This window comes from Cupressus sempervirens, chromosome 4 (assembly GCF_028749045.1).
Source record: "Cupressus sempervirens isolate cs-2001-9-10 chromosome 4, ASM2874904v1, whole genome shotgun sequence".
NCBI lineage: Eukaryota > Viridiplantae > Streptophyta > Pinopsida > Cupressales > Cupressaceae > Cupressus > Cupressus sempervirens.
Genome location: NC_143121.1, coordinates 744,386,325 through 744,405,349, shown reverse-complemented (window position 1 = coordinate 744,405,349; position 19,025 = coordinate 744,386,325).

The following is a 19,025-nucleotide window of genomic DNA, read 5'->3' as shown; positions in this document are numbered from 1 at the left end:
TCTTATTCCTAGAACCAAGGATAAAAATGTGATTGGTACAAAATGGATATTCAAAAATAAAATGAATGAGAGAGGAGAAGTGACAAGAAACAAGAAAATTATTGTATGCAAAGGTTATGCTCAAGAAGAAGGCATTTATTATGGGGGGGAATTTTCCCCTATTACAAGACTTGAAGGAGTCAGAACACTTCTAGCTTATGCAACTCAAAAATAATTCAAAATATATCAGATGGATGTCAAATCAGCTTTCTTAAATGGAGTCTTAGAGGAAGAGATTTACATTGAAAATCCTGGAGGTTTCATAGATCCAAGCCAAAGAAACATGGTATGTAAACTTGATAAAGCCTTATATAGATTAAAACAAGCTCCTAGAACATGGTATGAAAGAATTCATGGATATCTAGTCAAAATTAGTTTTGGGAAGACAAATGAGGAAATAATTTGAAATGTCTATGTTTGGAGAAATCAATTTTTTTGTGGGTCTACAAGTTAATCAAATGACGGATGGGATATTCATCACTCAAACAAAATGCATTAGGGAAACATTGAAAATATTTGGAATGGAAGATTCCAAACCAGTTGGAACACCTATGTCTATTGGACATAAGCTCTCAAAAAATGATATTCAAAGGAGGTAAATCAAACTATATCCAGATCAATGATTGGGAAACTTATGTGGTTGATACAAGACCTAATACTACATTGGAAGTCGGCATAGTTGCAAGATTTTCTACTAATCTTGAAGAAAATCACATGATGACAATCAAGAAAATTTTGAGATTCTAAAAGAAACTACAAACTATGGATTATGGTACAAGAAAGGAGGAAATCTTAAGTTAAGAACTTTTACTAATGCAGATTGGGTAGGAAGCATTGATGATAGAAAAAGTACTGGTGGAGGAGCATTCTTTTTTGGAAACAGGCTAGTGTCTTGGACAAGCAAGAAACAAAATTATATTTCTCAATCCATGGTAGAAGAAGAGTATGTTGATGCAACAATTAATTATTCTAACATTATTGTGGATCAAGTAGTTTTGATGTCAAGAATGAAGGAAGAAATCAAGGAACCAATGTTTATCTATTGTGATAACACAAGTGTAATCAATATATCCAAAAATCTAGTGATGCACTCAAAGACAAAATGCATTGTAAGCAAATATCATTTCTCAGAGGAATTGGTTCAAGATAAAGAGATGAGATTGGAATATGTGAACAACAAGGAGCAAATAGGTGATATATTTACCAAAGCTTTACCTAAGGATGCATTCATGTATCTAAGAGGTAAACTAGGGGTTATTACCCTCTTTAATGCTCACTAAAACAAAAGGTAGTGAGGCATCAACTAATCTCTATTGAAGATCAATCAAGTTGATGCAAAGTGTCACACTTCATGTGTGAAATTTAGAGCATATTGCATATGAATTAGTACATAAGGTACATTATGATTTCAAACGTCTTTTTCCTTTGGCAATTGATATCAAAGAGGGAGATTTTAGTGTCAACATGGAAGATGGTGAAAATTTTAGTATTAATGAGATTGAGGGAATGTCATGATAATGGAATATACATCTAAGAGGGTGAAAATGATAGAAGAGTAGTAACAAAAAATCAACAGAGATAAATCCTAGCAAACTCTTAGAGGGAGCTAGTATGGATGAGAATTAGAATGAAACTAAGGATATGATATAATTGCTTATACTTTTATCAGCTTATGTTGACATGTTGTGTTGTCATCAATTCCAAATAGGGAGTTCATTGGAAACAATTATCCAATTGTATATTATCATTGATGCTTACACAAATGTTAGTATTAACCAACCAATATAGAGTTTGTAGTATTAACCTTGTATATCTTAGTATTAACTGAGTTGTTAGGTAATGAAGACTTTCCAACATTAACCAAGTAGTTGATTAATTAAAGGATTTCTACTTGCAGTATTGACCGAGTGGTTGAGCAATGAAGAAGTCATAGTGTCAATCGAGTGTTCAATTCTAGTGTTGACCAAGTGATAGCAAATTGAAATTACAAAATGTGTTATTATTTGAGGCCAACTATATAGATATTTATTGACATTTTGAAAGGGTTTTCCAGCTGACTTTTCCTAGCTTATGATATATAAGAAAGGTTAATTTGTGAGGATAAAGTGTATTATTTTAGAATATTAAAAGGATAGATATTTGAGCAGAGGCAAAAGGCAACGAAAGAAAGTGTGGAAGATAAGTTGCAAAGAAACATATGATCAAGAATGATCCAAAGGTTAGGCTAGAACAAATATTTAAATCAACAAAGGAAGTTGCTTCATGAATTAGGTCAAATTGTTGTTGCTTTCTAACTATTGTAGTAGTAAAGAAATATCTTAACAGAGTTGACTTAACAGTCATTTTGTAAATCCTCTAACAAGGTGACATTTCAAGATTGAAGTGTTTGAAGACCTCTAACCATTAGAATTAGTATAATATGATTTAATAAAATATGCATGTTCAATTCTTTATACATCTTCATGCAAGTTGAAAGGTCACTTTATCTACATCTTCATTAGAAATTGAATGGACAATTCCAAATTGAAAAGTCATTAGAATTAGTATAATATGATTTAATAAAATATGCATGTTCAATTCTTTATACATCTTCATGGAAGTTGAAAGGTCACTTTATCTACATCTTCGTTAGAAATTGAATGGAAATTTCCAAATTGAAAAGTCATTAGAATTAGTATAATATGATTTAATAAAATATGCATGTTTGGTTCTAATCATTCCTCCCCTCTTATGAGGCAATGAACCCCATTGTCTTATCACCTTCTAGAGGATATAATCAATAATGATTCTACCATGTAGCCTAATAATGAGATCTTTATTAAATATGTTTATCCGGATGCCTTTCCAAATCTACTTTTAACCATCTCTTCTTTGTTAGTTTTGATGTGACTTATGAGATCAAGTTCAAGAAGTTGAGTGGATCAGATATGAAACCCTTTGAAGTACAGTTTTCAAGCTAAACATGTCTCTATCAGATGTGGATAGATGCCTGGAAAATTATAGAGGAGATGCATTAACAGTCAACTTGGAGGAAAATTTGTCATCCTTTATCAAAAGCTATGGCCACCATCTAGATGTTCACAGTCGATGATAAGAACCCTAATCCTCACAATGGGGTTTGCTTTTACTTGGTAGATGTCCTAGACCAATTGGAAGGTGTTATGAGTGTCTGTGTTTGTCTACAAGGCAAATGCAATTGTGGCTCAACATGGTAGATGCAGTTGAGTGTTATGTTAATTATGTAAAAGATAGCACTTATGAAGTAAATTTGTTTCTCTTCGAGGAGGAGATGATGCAACATTGCTTGGTGATGGGCACGGGAAGACCAAGATTGCATCTTACAAAAATGTTGTAGCTGCACCAATAAATTCACAACATGCTTACAAATATAACACTTTTCTCCTCCAATCCAACTAGTGTCTTTAACAAAGAGTTATGCATTAGGGTTTAATGGAATTTATCATCTTCATCAAAGGAGGGCTTTTCTTCCTCCCTCACTTCCTCAGTTTCTTTAACTGGTGTAGATGCATTAGTAACCTCCATTTTCTTCAATAGATGCAACTGCTTTAGTAGACTACTTGTTAAGGTTGATGACAACTTGTGGCTCGACCTTGACTTCCTCTGTAGAGGCAATATTTTTGGTGAGTGGCATTGCTCTAGTGCTCTTGGGAGTCTTTTTTGGGGTTTTCCTCAACCCTTCTTGGGAGTGGGCATCCCTTCTACTTTCTTCAGTATGCGGGGAGGTATGTTTATGGCCTATTCATACACAACAATGTAATTTAGGAGATTCAAAATCATGATACCATTAATCTGAACATGAACATGAATGAAACCATGAGCCCTTGATGATAAATCTTCTATGATATGTGAACTACCATCTTGTAAAGTTTAAAAAAAAAAAAAAAAGCTTCAACCATCAATATGAACTTCTCAAACTGAAATACTACATAAGCTTATCAACACAGAGATACAAAACATGTTGCTTTCTTGTTGATGCAATTAAAATGATCAAACTTGGCTCTGACACCACTGATTTGAATCATTTTTTCAATTTAGAGGACAATACCAAAGCAACAAATAATGGTATTGTGAACAAATAATAAACAATATCAAGAAACTAATTTATTCATAAAATAAAATTTCATACAATTGTGGACAATCTTGTAAGTGAGATGTATGCTTGCAAATCAATCAATTTTGGACAAACTCGTGGAGGAGTTGTGTGTCGAAGCCCATAAAATTTGGGTTATCTCATGAATGAGATTTATGCCTATGAACTCTTTAGGAGTTGGGCAATCTTGTGGTTGAGATGTCTGCCCATGAACTTTGTATATAAGATCTTATACAAATTAGCAATCTCAACAAATAAGATGTATGTCCATATCATTCTCCCCTGTTGAATTCAACTTAAGCCTCTTTCTACATCTTCATGGATTTTGAAAGGTCACTTTATCTACATCTTCATTAGAAATTGAATGGACAATTCCAAATTGAAAAATCATTAGAATTAGTATAAATATGATTTAATAAAATATGCATGTTTAATTCTGATCAATGTCACTCCTAACAGGATCATACTTAATAGTCCTCTTCATCTAATCTAGTAGGGTATCTTCCCTCCTTAATCTCTCCAATGCTCTATCTTTCTCCCTCAGAGCCTCTACCAATTGTCCCTCTAGTCTCTTTATCCACTTCTCTAGTTGAGATACTCTATCTACTTGTCTCTCTACCTCTAAAAATGACTCTATGACCCACTCCATCTCATCCTCCATACCTACACCCTAAACATAAACATCATTTCCCCTCATCTCCTTATCATGTCACTAACCTTGCAATAAATCATCATGTCTAGGCCTCTCTACCTCCTCTCCCTCTTTGGTTGCTCTTGGCTCCTATATAGGCCTCTACCCTTGTATTAGATGGAGTGGAGAAGTTGGTCTCTCTCCTATACCTCATACCTATCCTCCTCATGTGCAAACCTACCTCAATCTTCCCCCATCACCTCCATCTCCTCTCCCTCTTCCATCTCTTCAAACCTATCTCCTCCTTCTTTAGCCTCTCCTTTTCAACTCTCACAACTCAGGGTGGCTAATCTAGAGAATATATTTGTAAGATTGGGCATCTCTAAAGATACCTCTTATACACTCCTATCATACCTAGATCCACCACATCCCTCCTCATCATCCATTCTTGGAAGGGTATATGAAAAAATTCATGTATTGACACCTCGTGTGATGTCATCAGTCCCCAACCTCTCCTCTCTTGATGTGTCTGCAAAAACTCAATCATGCCCTAGGGAATCCCTTGCATTCATCCAAATTGTCTCTAGATGTGACACACTAACTGTCCCTCTGGGATATGTGGTGTGTGAGCAATCAACCATCATGTCTGAAAACAAAATCCTAACTCCATTTCATCATCCAATTACTCACAATCCAAGTAAGATCTCCATACCACCCCATCTAATGTGTCCAATACATATCTCCAATGTTCTAAGTGTTTCAACCTTGGTTAAGACTGTATCAAAGTATATAAGTGCATATAAGCTTGCCTCTCACCTCTAAATCTCATAAGAATGAGACGTGTCACCACTATATGTTCCTAGGCCCACATATGTAATAGAGTAACCTGACTGATAATGATGCACCTCCTCAATACATCACCTTGTGTAAATCATGATATAGGTGTACTAATATGCACACTCCCTAGAAAATTGGGTCCCCTCATCAAACATTTGCTACAATGTATGTCCCCATCCCATGGGGAATCCTTTGGATCTCATGTCAAGGCTAATATACCCAGCTATCATACCTGCTAGTATTATAGGTAATGGCTTGTAAGCCTCTACCATGAACTCCCAACTGATCTCATAGTCCTCTAGATCCTCATCTCCAAAAACATCTTGACACTCCTCTAATCTCCCACGTTGATCATACTACACTTACTCTTTGTTGATCAGGAGTCTAAGGATCATGTATACATCCTCAAGTGTCCCACTTATCTCCCCTATCAAATGACGAAAGGAACTAGTCTTTGAATGTCACCTCCCTATATGACACATTAGTAAACCAAGATTTGTCCTAGTAATGGGCCAAAACATAGCATGATATAGTCTATATGCAACAATCAACACTTGATCACTCTCACTTAATAGAGGCCTCAAAAATTATGTATCTGGAAATCTCTCTCTCAACATCTAAATATATGACAAGTCCTCCTACACAAATCAATAGAACACAACATCAACTATCTTCAAATTCTTTGTTCTACATGTTCTATCAAACAATTGATCCCATCACATGTTCATTGACAAATTTATCATTTGTCTACACCTAATGGGGTTTCTAGCTAACATTTCTACAATGATACATGCATTGGTCACATTAGCTATTCTATTTGAATGCTTGAATAGAGTACTATCCTATCCCTTGAATCATTTTTTAGCATATTCTAAATTCTAGATAACCATTTCTACCAATAGTATAGATGTACAACTTTGTTTGACAGATGTGTAGTATCAAACAACACTTGTGCATTTATAACACTTACAAAACAATCCAATACATATGTGTCTAATCTATCAACACATGTGCATTTATAACAAATACGCAGAATCCCTAATCAACCATGCATCAACACACCAAGGTTGCACATTTTTAGCAAATGTGCAACATCCCTAAACCTATGTGCAGCTTTCACATATGCAACCATTTACATAACCCATGCACAATTTACACCTACAAATGTGATCATAAATGTATAAACAAATAGACATGTAGTATAGTTACGCATTTGTGTGTTGCAATTGTGCACTCATCCGCGAAAATAAAAACAAAATCAATTTTTTTCCTAACTATCCTACAATCCTATCAAAAATATGTCAAAACCTACAAATCTATCATAAATTCTACCTAAATATATCAATTGATTAAGAGGGATAGACTACCTACCATCTCTTCATAGTTAGTTGGCCATTGATATCTTTGCACTCGCTCAAATCGATGATTTACAATCAGGAATGGCATCTTCGCTCTACTCACTCTCCACCAATCTCCTATCGCCAAGTGTGCAAATGATGACTCGTCCACCTTGTCTTTTTCCTATATATACCTATAGGACCCCTTTTCTTGGGAGTGCTACCATACAACATCACTTTTTATTATTTTCTATCACCTGGTCCATTACTTTTCGTCGCTTATCAAAACATTGCTCGAATTAACATTCTAATCAATCTTTCGAGAGGGTAGGGTCAATAGGGTCAATTTTTGGTTTTCTTTGCAATAATGTGTTATCCACACATTATGCCAAAGAGGGGGTAAATATATACACCCAAAAACTGTCAAGTTAATTAATCAAATATTTTAATATTTATTTAATAAAACCCCTTCTATTAACTTTACTAGATTATTTAATTTATTAAGTTAATTCACCTTTTTTTCCTAATTAATTAGATATTTTTATATTTAATTAATAAATTTTCCTCTATTAACTTTTTAAAATTGTTTAATTTATTAGATTAATTCACCTTCTAACAATTAATTAAATATTTTTATATTTAATTAATATTGTTCCTCTATCAATATTAATAAAGTATTTGATTTATTAAACTAATTCACCTTAGTTAATTACATTATCCTTAGTCTCCTAAATAATCCTACTAAATAATTTATTTAAATTACTTAATTATCTACTTTCCCAAATGACTGAGTCTTACACTCCACCTAGTTAGTCCATTTTATGTGTCACTTCATAGTTTCACCAATAATTGATCTTAATTAATTAATAAAAATCTTATTTATTCTCACCCATGTGTCCTATTTTATGGGGCAAAGAGGGGAGATGTGGCTTTGACTAACTCAACCTCTAAGACACATGTCTCTGGGTGGCTAAGTCATCTTCTTCTTCTACTACTAAATTGGAGTTAGTCAATCCACCTCATGCAATTGACAAGGGCTCATGAGACACTTGTCCATGGAGTCTTCTCGAGAGGTCTTTGATGAGATGTATGTTAGGTGTCTTTCCTCTCCCTAACTTTTCTCTCACAACTCAACTAAATCTTTGATGTCCTCCATCTCTCCAACCAAATCAATCTCATTTGTCAATGTATCCTTAATTATCTCTCCACTAACGGTTGTTTCCACCTAGTCTAGAGTCTGCCCACATTCTATAAAAGGGACCTCTATCTCCTCGTTCCATAATCTAGAATCATACTAAACTTTAGAATTTTGAATTAGCATTAGAAGCATTCTCAAGAAATTAGTTATGAATTCCATAGATGCATTTGCATCTAAATTCTCTCATCATTCATCTTCATCTTCATTTAGTCATTTTAGGATTATTCCATTTGACCTTACACTGAAATTCACAAACTCCAACACCTTGAAGCATCTTGAAGAAGGGAGCTGATCACAATATGAGGGCTCACGTAATTGTAGATGCTTAAAATCATCCCAAACACTATATTAATCTATTTAATATTTCCTGTGACATTATAATTAATTAATTATTAGTTAATTATATTTTCCATATTCTTCTACTTATTTAATTAAATTTATTTAATTAGATAGGTTCATTTCCTAATGTATTTAAATTTAATTTAAATATTTCACCTCTAATGTATTAAATTCATTTAATGCATAGTGCTCCATAAATCCCCTTTTAAATAAACTCTAATTTATTTAATCCCCTCCATTTTATTAAATTCTTTAATCTATGATTAAGTTAAATCCTATTTAATTTAATCCTAATCTCATCCTAAAACCTAGTCTACACCCATCACTCTCATCCTTTTAAGCCTACCCACTACTTAATCCCACTTATTTATCTTAAACACCTTTTAGCTCCTAAGTGTTTGCTCACACATGTGTGAGAAGATAATGATCCAATAAATCTTCCACTTCATTTGCGCTTCTTACACCTTTGTCCCCCACTCCTTCCCCCAAGGTTGCTCACACATGTGTGAGCACACCTTGAGTCTCTCAATCATAAAGGCTATTTTTGACTTTTGCATGGCTTTGTCCTTTAACCCATATGTCTCCCTTGTGGGACCTATGTGGATGCCACATAGATACCACCTCTCCAAGGCCTCTCTCAAACCTATAAATAGAACCCTTGTCTCAAGCATTTTTCATCTCCCTCATTTGCATTGTTATCATGCTAGTCAAGCTTTTGAGTTTTTAGAGATTTTATGCTTAGAGCTAACCTTTGCTAGTTGTTTGCATTGCTTAAATTTCTAGATTTTGCATTAGTTTCATGGTAGTATGATATTGTTAGGTTTCTCTCTCCATTACATTCCATCCACATTCACATCCATGGAATCCTTTGAGGGTGGCTTGCTTACAACCATTGTTTAAAGGCATTTCGCATACATTTTAGTGTAGCTTCACATTTGCATACTTACTTTCATTTGTGTCGGTTTGAAGGGATTCATTCATAGTTGTGTTTGAGGAGAGCACATCCACATCCCTACAATCTAAAGCACACCAACAAGGCCTCTTGGGTGCCTTTTGTTGAGCTACTTTGAGGTTGCATGAGGACTTTTCATTTCGATTGCATCAAGTTGTAAAACTCAAGTATAGATAGTTGTATTTCAATCTCATTTAAATATTTGATATACATGTGCAACAAACTTTGCTTGTTTACACGTGCTCCTGACAGATTAGGTTTTCACGCATACAGTAATAAGGAAACTCAAAACTAGGAGGACAATGGAGGCATGTTGCATATGGTAAGGGAAGGTAAAGATTCCATTTTGATTAACAATCCTTCATTGTGTATGTATTTATTGGCTTAGATTAGTTGTTTAGGCATTGACACCTCTCTCTCTCTCTCTCTCTCTCTCTCTCTCTCTCTCTCTCTCTCTCTCTCTCTCTCTCTCTCTCTCTCTCTCTCACACACACACACACACACACACACACACACACACACACACACACATATATATTGTGTGTGTGTGTGTGTGTATGTATATGTATATCATTTCTCCTATCTTTATGATATATCTTGGTTGTATGTGATGGTTTTGATTATTAGAGTAATTGATTATAATGGCATCATGATACTTTTGATTTCATGATATGCAAATAGATGCACGTGGATGTTTCTATTTGATTATGCACATGTATGCATTTTTTTGTATTGTTCACATGTTTATAGATGTATGGATGCAACACTAGATATGTGGACTAAGTATTTTTCTGTGTAGTGTTTATCTTATGTATGGAATGTAATGCAATGGTATGAATGCCAAAATGTTATTGGATGAGAATTATTATGAGATAGATTATTGATATCTTTGGATGCAGGAAATAACAGTTGATGTAGTATTAAGCCATTATGTTAGTTTGATGTAAATTTTGATTAACTGAAGAATCTTTGAGTTTCAATGTATAATAATCAGATTCATGTTAACCATCCATCGATAAGAAAAATGAATTGAAGATCAAGTAACCCATGCAACTATATTAATCATGAATGCATCTAAATTAAAATGAATGCAACATACACTTGTCACTAATTAATCAAAGTGGGGTCATACTTTCATCATTGGGCATTTTTTCATAATAGAATCATAGGTTACTACAACCTTCATTGGTAGATTTAACAACCATGAAGATATAACCTAAGAATCAAGACGTGTGTCAAGATGACTCGTTAAATACTTCCTTTTGATTTGATAATTGTCTTATGTTCATGTGTAAAATATGATCACTAACCCACAATGACCCTTATTTTTGTTCATATCCTTGGGTACATAATCTCGCATACATATTTACAAGGAATTTGATTTGTAATATCTAACAAAGAGACAAGGAGAATGAACCAACCTCACCAAATTTTCTATATAAAATGAGTTGACATATATGAGGCCATCCAATACATGACGGAGGAAATTATAGTGGACACGCAGATAATGTGGGTCCTAGGGATAATTGGAACAATCACCAAAAATAGAAAACAAAGAAAACATCATGCCCTCAAGCCTTGCAACTCTAGTCTTTTAAACATCCTTAAGTTGCTCAAAGTTTATGACAAGCAAAAAATCATCAATGGATAAAAAAAGACTTAAAATTCAATCACACTTCTCTAGTCATTGAGACATCATAGAGATAAGCACATAGATGTAAAGCAATCCTTGTTTAAGTTTTTGTCAAATGGTTGTGTCATGATTTCAACATGTTTTAGGACTTGTTTATGTGTATGTGAATGCTTGTTTCAAAGAAATGTTGAGAAATAGTTTTATTTTAGGTTCAATTGTCAATGTAATCTAATTGGATTATTGAGAAACATTATGGATTAAAGTTTTGAGAAACATTATTTTTGATGTCTATTATAGGAGTGTGGTGTTGAGAAACTCCTTTTTTTGTTTGTAGTAATGTTTATGACTATTGATGCATTTGGACTGTTAAGAAACACTTTTCTAATGTTATTGGAAAAACTTCCCTAGACCACAACTTAGGCATACAAAAGTTTGGTGGATCAGCCACAAATGGAAAGAAACACTTGACAACTAGATTGACTATGAGAGAGGTGCACAATGAGATACTTCATCCTAGGGCTTTGGTATGTACAAATTCTAGACTTAGGTGGATTTAGAATTACAAGGTTCATGTCAAGTTTTGTATTGTCAAGAAAGTGACTGAAGGATGTATATAAGATTAAAAGAAGAAGCCCAAGTGGTCAAGCAATATATTGATAGATGGAGTGTTGATCACAAGTGACACATGTTTACTAGGTTTTCACCATTTGGTAAAGATTCTATTCTTGCTACCAAGACGCCTATTTACCAAGTTTTCATCATGACACATTTTTTTCCTTTTCAAATTTTTTTCTTTTTTTTTCATTTAAAAAAATAAAATTGATACATCAAAGTGTTTGTTTGTCATTTTTTCACTAATATGGTCCATTTTATGAACTTTTCCATTATTTTTTCTTTTCTTTAGGATCCATTTTTGTTGTACAAGGTCTTGCCCCTACACTCTCAAGCATAAAACCATTTCAAATGTTGAGTGTTAATGTGATCTAGGAGAATGTCACCTTTAGCTGTGGCCAATTGATAGACACCTGATCCAAATGTCGTGATAAAAAAAAAGGGAGCCATCCAATTAGGTTCACATTTTCCCTTTTGGGACCAAATCTCCCACTTCAAACACTCTTTGTTTTACTTTCTTGTTTTATATGCTAGACATTTTGGTTTGATAGACCTTTAAATGTTCAACTGCATGTTGTCTACATTCATCATGTTTGTTGTCTACATTCATCATGTAATTATAGTTCTTGTAATCTTAGGATTTTGCAGTCCTCATCAATGACTAGAATTATTGGTGATATTCTTAGTAAAGGAATCTTGACTTTAATTACAAGAACAACCTCTGACCCATAGAAAAGTGCAAAAGGAGTATCCCTTGTAGGTATTTTGTTGTTTGTTCTATAAGTCCAAAATGATGGGTTCATTTGGAGATGCCTATCTCATCTAGACTTATTCACATTTTTGTGTATCTTTAGTAGTGTCATGTTAGAAGCTTCAACTTGGCCATTACCTTGAGGAAAATATATTGAAGACCAATGGTGTTTGATTTTGAACTATTTATAAATTTCACTCATGTCCTTATTCTTGAATTCCCCCCCCTTGTTAGTCATAATTGATGAGGGTACAACATATTGATAAATGATGTAGTTTGGAATGAACATAGATACTTGTTTACCCATTACATTGGATAAAGGTATCGCTTCTACCCACTTTGTGAAGTAATCTATGGCAATTATGAAGAAATTATGTCCATTAGATGAATTTGGGAAAATTTATCCCACCAAGTCAAATACCCATTGTTGAAATGACCATTGTGCTATAAAATAAATGAGCTCCCTAGATGGAGCATGAATCAAATTACCATGTGTCTAGTATTTAACAAAACATTTGACATAGTTTATAGCATCTTTCTCAATAGTGGGCCAATAGTATCCCATTCTTAGCAACTTCTTTGCTAATGAGAAACCATTCGAATGAGATCCACACACACCTTCATGAACTCATTCTAATGCACAATTCAATCTATCACACTCAAGACATCTTAGTAAGATACATTCAAGAGATCATTTATACAAATCATTGGCAATAAGTACATATCATGATGCAAGTTAGATAAAGCAATGTTTTTCATTTTTTTAATAATTTTCAGGAAAGGATTGATTTTTTAGATAGTTAATAATGTGTGCATATTGGGAATTTTCTTAGAAAATTGAACAAACTATATGAGAATCAAGTGAATCATAAGCATGGAAAGGTAATTCTTCCACTAAGAAGTTGTAGCAAAATTGGTGCTTTTCAAGTTGTAACATGGATCTTAAGGTGGTCATCACATTTGCTACTTTATTTTCTAATCTGAACACTTGTTGGAAACTAATGTGCACAAAGTATTTCTTCAATTCGTCAACCATTCTCTTATAAGTCACAATCTTGTCATCCTTAGTACGATATTCATCATTTAATTGGTTTATTATCAATTGGGAATCTTTGTAGATGAGTAGTTCTCCTGTCTTCCATATTCAACAATATTATTTGTACAAGGGAATATCATTTTGTATGCCTTTTGTATTTTATACCATGATGAGGTGATGAAAAATGAGACCTACTCATGGTCCTTGTTGAGTAAAAAATCTATCAAAATACGTTTTCCATGGATGCTTGATGAGATGCATTATTGTTGAATCTAGAAAATCCACTTGTAGAGGTTCATTATTAATCAACGAGGATTATGCTAGTTTATCTTCTATCACTTGTCTTTCAATTTCTTTTCATTTAACATATTCAATGCAAACTCACTTAAGGTGAGGACCTACTTTTCCAATCTTCCAGTTAGTGTTTTTTTTCATAACAATTACTTAAGTGGATCAATTTTAGCAATCATATTTACTTTGTGTGCTAACATGTAATGTCTAAAAAAATATAATGCAAAGACAACTACTAAAAATGTCTTATCTATTAGTAAGTAATTGAGTTCATAAGATACTAACATCCTTATAATGTAGTATAATTTTCTTTCTTTATTTCTTTCATCCTCTTGAGTGAGTAAGATGCCCAAAGATGTATTTATTGTTGATATATAGAGAAGTAGTGGTTTTCCTTGAATAGGGGGCATTAATACTAGAGGATGTGCTACGTAGTTCTTGATTTGAGTGAAATTGTTCTCACAATCCTCAGTCCATAAAATATTCTCTCCTTTGTTTAGCATCTTTGTAAAATTTTGAGCTTTATCCACAAGTTGTGAAATAAATCTTCTTATTGATTTTAGCTTTCCTTTTAATGTCCTCATTTAACTTATAGTTCTTGGAGGTTGCATCTCTAGTATTGTTTTCACCTTTACCGGATCTACTTCAATGCTTTTTACCAAAATAATGAATTACCAGATGATACCCTAAATGCACACTTTTTTGGATTTAACCTGAGGTTAAATTATTCCATTCTATCAAGGATTTCTCTCAAATATTCAAAATGTGTACTCCTTTCTTTTGACTTAACCAAGGCATCATATATATAGTCCTCCATGTTTTTATGGATCATATCATATAAAATTACTGTCATCACTTTTTGATATATTGATCCTACATTTTTTAGCCCAAAAGTCATATCATTCCAATAGAAAGTGCCCCATGCACATGTGAATACCATTTTCTCTTGATCTTCAGGAGCTATTTTGATTTTTTTATACCCCAAGAAGCTATCCATGAGGGAGTACATTTCATAAATTGTTGTCATGTCTACTATGATATGAAATTTTGGAAATGGAAAGTCATCTTTAGGACATGCCTTAATGTTCAGATCTCCAAAATTTGTACATACTCTTATGGACTTGTAAAATTTGCAAATGAGTACAATATTTGAAATCCATGTTGCATAATATATTTCTCTCATGAATTCTACTTTTAGGAGTTTTTCTACCTTTACTAGAAATGCCAAATGAGGATTCATCTTCTGTAAATTTTGTTTGAAAGTTTTTACTCATGGAGAAATAGATAAATGATGCATTATGATATTTTTCTAATATTGGCATATTAGAATAAGACCAAGAAAATTTGATATTATTTTCTCATAAGAATTGTGTAAACTATTATTTTTCTTCTTCTATAAGTGACTGAGCAAGTGTATGATTTTTGGCTTCTCTGTTGTACCCAAGTTGATAGGTTTAGTAGGATCAATCAATACTAAAGATTATTCTTGGAAATAATCAAGAATGATATCAAGTGTACCATCCTTTGGTTCCTTAGAGAGGTTTTCACCTTGGTATTTATCATTTATTTTTATTATTTTCAGATATAACACTACCATAATGTGGTTTTCACCACCAGGTCACTTTTTCTTTTTATTTCTTTGTTTGTGATTGAGAAAATTGACATCCCCTTCTATTATATTAATGCTCATTATGTTGGTGGAAGAAGTGCAAGGTTCACAAGCATTATGGTAGAAAGCCAAGGTATAGTCATTATCAAAGGATAATAGGTTGTTAGGTTTAGATTCGGTCCAACCTATAAGTTCAGGATTCACTAGTTAGGAACATTAAGTTATTTCCAAGAGAATAATCAGGAACATTAGTCATCTCTTTTTCATCATCAGAGTCCAAGTTAGGAATGTTGAACTATACCTAATTGGTCTAACATCAGAATTAGGAAATTTTCCTTGTTCAAATTATACCATGATATCATATGTATGTATCACATCCACCTCAATATCCATGGTGTAATTGGAAAACTTTTTGAATTCATATTCATGGGAGTTTTTTTCACTACCTAGATTCCACCCAATATATTTTTTCACTATCATGCGTTGACCTTTTTCTTCATTTGTTTCTTCCATTGTGTGATCAACATCATTATTTTTTTAATTCTTGCATAGAAAAATCATATTGTGTTTCAGGTTGTTATCTTTTTGTACATTACCTTCTTCGAGATTTTCTTCCATGGCTTGTTCTTGTAGTTTTTCATTAGTCAGTTATGATTGAAATGTTTTAGGTAAATGGTATAACTCTCCTTGATATCTAGAGAGTTGATTTTGAATATGAATTAATCTTTAATAAGTCATAGGATATGTTTCTTCTACTTATTCATTGAAACTATCATCATCATTAAATATGGGTTCATCATGAGTATTTATGCAAGGGTGAGATCTCTCTTGTTTAAATCCAACTCCAGTTTTGTCTTTATATTTTTTATCACTTGTGTGGCTCATGGGTTTAGATAAACATCTTTGATTTTTCCAAGGGGACCTTTTCCATTATATCAAATCTTTTTCAATAATTCATAAACTTTTCCATATCTTCTTGGTGAAATTTCAACATGTTTTACATTTTATGCTTCCTCTGTAGCTTCCTTCTAAATTCATGTCAAGACACCTTTATCTTTTTTTTTTTCTTATTTTAAAGGAATGTTACCTTTTACCTTTCCTATCATCACACTAAGTTGTGGTTTAATAGAGCTTGAAGGTTTGAATTCATCTTATGGTTTTTCATAGGACCTTAGTGAGATTGAAATGTTTGTTATGGAAGGTGTCATGTCTAGCTTGTATGTTCCCATTCCATTATTTTTTACATTTTTATTTTCTTAGGAAACTCTCTTAGTACCACATGTTTTGAATACTCTTTATTATGAGGTATCATACTATAAATTTTCTTTAGATTGTTGCAAGAATAAGTTGAATCTATTTGTATAGTTACTTCAATTTTTCTTTAGATTGTTGTGAGAATAAGTTCAATTTGTTTATATAGTTACTTCAATTTTGTTGTGTGGGAATTTGATGAATTGATGATACATTGATGGGACTACCCACATGGTATGTATCTGTATCCTTCTAATAATAATATTATATGCCAAAGGAAGATCAAAGACTTGACAAAAAAACATCTCTTTCAATAGGTCATACTCTAATGGGTAAGACCACAAGTCCTTTGGAATATATATCTTCTTCATCATAAGCTTTTATTGTGATTTCTCTTCTTGGATCTATTGCATAATCTAAGAAACCCAATTGTCTTACCAAATTTAAGGTACAAACATTTAGATGTGCACCTCCATCTGTCGAGACACATTTAACATGGTGTTTTTGAATTAGGACCTCGATGTGCAAAGCTTGATTATGTATGCAGTTTAGAGATTTTTCATCTTCTTCTGAGAATGATAAATAATGTGGGGAAGTAAAATGTCTTACCATAACCTACAACTCATCCACATATAAATATTTTTGTCCATTGGTTGTTTTAAACGATTGATCCAAGATTGATCTATGATTAGGAGATATTTTCAACAACTCCAAAATTGAAACCTTAGTAGGTGCTAGTTGTAATTGATCCATTAAACAATAATTATTGGTTGTTGATGAAGTCACTTATTTTGAAATGTTTGTAGTTTGATCATTATTTTCCATTGATTTTTTCTTAGATTAAGATGATCCTCTAAATATGAGTCTAACTTGGATTCTTGTTACTACATTTGAAGTATTGGTTTCATATTGATTTTGAACTCCTTTGAGAGTGATAATTGTAGTTTTATCTTGTACTCCTTTGAGAGTGATAATTTTAGTTTTGTCTTGTTCTCCTTTGAGAGTGATAATTTTAGTTTTGTCTTGTTCTCCTTTGAGAGTGAGAATTTCAGTTTTGTCTTGTACTCCTTTGAGAGTGAGAATTGTAGTTTTGTCGTATACTCCCTTGAGAGTAAATTATTTTGATTTCTTTGATATCCCTTTGAGGGTAATCATGTTAACTATTGTAGACGCTCAAAAATGGTTCGCATCTATGATTTCATCACTTCTTCATACTAATTTGTCCCATTTTCTTATTCTACTAACTCTGATCTTTTGGCCAAATTGATCATACTTTATTATTTGTATCCTCTTTCACATCAATTTCATGTCATTTCAAAATCATTTCAAATCAACTCGAAACCATTTCAAATCAACTCAGAATCACCCCAAATCAACTTAGAACCATCTAGAATCAACCATAATCATCACAAAATGTATCAAACATCTCAAATCAATCATCATCTATCCAATCCTAGGCATTTTTGTGGCTTTCAGTGCCTTGGAAACTTATCAATCTATCAAATCTTATCAATCTGACCTTAGTACTGTCATGGCTCTCAGTGCTAGGTCAACCTGTCATTCATGTCATCTAATTTTTGACATTGTTGAGGCTTTCAATGTTGGATCATGGAATTATCAACCAATTTTAATAATATTGATAGTGTCCATCAATATTATTATGATCGACCTTATCAATCAATCTCAATCTTGTAGCATTTACGATATCGATTAAATGTTACGTATCTTTAATTCATGTCATGTGTCCTTGGCATGTTATCAATTTAAATCAATCAATCAATTTGACCATGGATTTGATCTATCTATCATCATCATATTCAATCCATATGATTATCACATATTCATCAAAGGATACTGTTGCACTAACTTAAGCAAATTGGCCAATCACCTACTAATTTTCTCTATAGGATTAAATAACCCATAATTTAATCCTATCATTCTTACTAGTTATTTTTTCTAATTCTCACCCTCAATTAATTAATTAATTTTATTAATTAATTAATTTATCATTTGCAAACCATGGAAATTCTTAATTTCCTAAGTCACATTTTCCTCCATTAATCCCATTTTTACTAATTTCTATTTTGTGGAATAAAGGATTTTTAATTCAAATATTCCATGAAATATTGACATCATCATGACACATGGGTACAACACCTCATGGATTCTCCTTTGACATTTGGCTAAGATATGTCATAATCCAATATTCTTATTCCCTTACACATGTCTATCTTTAGCTTCGTTTGTCATAGATTCTTGGCTTTAAGTGGGCTTGAGGTGTCTTATGACATGTCATAGATTCTCTCCCACATTTAGCCAAGTTTGACTTCCATGTGTCATAGAATCTTACACTTGACATCTTGTATCATATGTGTCATAGATTCTCAAAGGAATCTTG